Below are 1,986 nucleotides of genomic sequence, written 5' to 3' on the forward strand. Positions count from 1 at the left end.
ATCAGATAATATTTTTATATAAAAATTTTTTAATAATTTTTACATATATATATATATTTACAATAATTGTGTTCCAAAATCAAAGTGTTACTATCTATCAATCCCAATCTATTCTATTATCTATTTTATATCTAAGATAATTTTTTTTAATATTCGAATATTTATATATTTTTTTTATAAAATTCATTAATAAAAAGAACTCTTAAAAAATTTATTGACATTTAACACTTTTACTGTTATATTAAAATATTCAATGCTATGCTTTGCATATATACTGCATAAATTACTACATTGATAATTTACATTATAATTTTTATAATGTAAAATATAGAAAATATGTAAACACAGATACATAAGAAAATATAAAAACTATAGGATATGATTCATCTAAAAATATTTTAAGTAAATTGCATATTTTTAGAAAGTTTAATTTATTTGAATTTTTCATCATAAATCCGTTAAAAATAAAAACTTTATATAATAATACAAAATAATACATACTTTGAATTCATTTTTTTTCACAAGTAAAAGATTTCTTGAGATTAAAATAATGTAGAATATTGTAGAATATCGTGACTGGTTTACACTATTTTTTTTTTTCAAAAGTAGATCTCTCGAGACTAATCCAAAAGTAATATAGAATACTGTAGAATACTATGAATAGTTTATATTCCACTGAATGTATAAATATATACTTATATACATAAGTAAATACAGTTCATGAAAGAAAATACTGATTGGTTGATGACCTAATATATTTATAAAAACAGACAAGCTTATTGGTCGAGATGTTATCCACAGATAAAATCTTATATATTGAGCAAAAGCGGGGGAATACTTCCTTTTCTTTTGTCCATTCCGAGATTTTTTCCAGTCAATATTTAAATTTTAGTACATTTATAAGATATTTTTGAAGAAATATAAAAATAAACATTTATAAAATATTATTTTGTCATTATAAAATGTATTTGTATAACTCATAAATATGAAAAAATCTATGTCAGCAACCAGTTAAAAATTGTAAAATAATGTAGAACATCAATAATCAAAGATTTTAAAATAACATAGAATTATATTATTGATGGAACCAGCGAAAAATTTCAAGATTTTCAATAACTTGTTAACGAAGCCATAACAAAAATTTTAGCAAATGTTGCTAAAATTTTAGAAAATGTTGCTTGAAATTACTTTAGAAATTTTCAATTAAGTATATTTCCATATTTTTGGACACTCTGTCACATATTATAAAGCGTAGACTTCCTACATTTTTGTACATCCACGTACATCCTTATAAAAATCTAATTTAAAATCATTTTTGGATAAATTAAAGAAGAACTTGAATTGAGTTAGATTTTTACGAGATGGAAATAATATTCGTTTATATTTTCATTTATAAAATACATAATTGTGATTATATTTTTTTAAATTAAATATTATTATTAAAAAAAACATTCAATCATTCAAAAAAATTTTGTTTTTTACCTACTCTCTATAAAACATAAAATATCTATTTATTATATGTTTAAGAAAAAATTGTTCACGATGATGAACTGACAACATATTTCAAGATCATTAAAATCTTGTAAAGTGATTCAATTATTTTGCATTTATTATAAAATTAAATTATTCATAATTTGGTAAATAAATTTCAATTCATATTTTTATGTTTCTTTCAATGTAGAAAATTGATCTCTGTATGTTCCACGCATTCTGATTAAACAAATACATTTTATTGAAAATCTTTATCTTCTTCATGCAATCTTAAATTGCTTAAAACTTAATAAATAATTATTTTATATTTATATTTTTAACTCAATTTATTTTATATTTTTATATTTTTTTATATTTTTATATTTTTATGTTTCTTTTAATATAGAAAACTTATAACTTTTATAATATACTTATAACTTTATATAACTTTTGTAATTTTTTAGAATCGACTCTTTCAAATTAATTAACGAATATATTAATTCTTAATATATAATT

General features: G+C 19.1%; 1 protein-coding gene and 1 long non-coding RNA gene across 2 annotated transcripts in view; both read right to left on the reverse strand.

The window, feature by feature from the left end:
- LOC116186478 overlaps window positions 1-991 on the reverse strand; it is a 4,017-nt gene extending 3,026 nt beyond the window's left edge. Inside the window, exon 1 of the long non-coding RNA XR_004151489.1 lies at window positions 502-991. This is a non-coding gene — a long non-coding RNA (uncharacterized LOC116186478). The remainder of the gene's footprint in view (window positions 1-501) is intronic.
- LOC102675745 (farnesyl pyrophosphate synthase-like) overlaps window positions 1-1,986 on the reverse strand; it is a 50,363-nt gene that overhangs the window by 7,078 nt on the left and 41,299 nt on the right. The window lies entirely within an intron of this gene.

The sequence above is a fragment of the Apis dorsata genome, unplaced genomic scaffold (genome assembly GCF_000469605.1).
Source record: "Apis dorsata unplaced genomic scaffold, Apis dorsata 1.3 scaffold_758, whole genome shotgun sequence".
Lineage (NCBI taxonomy): Eukaryota > Metazoa > Arthropoda > Insecta > Hymenoptera > Apidae > Apis > Apis dorsata.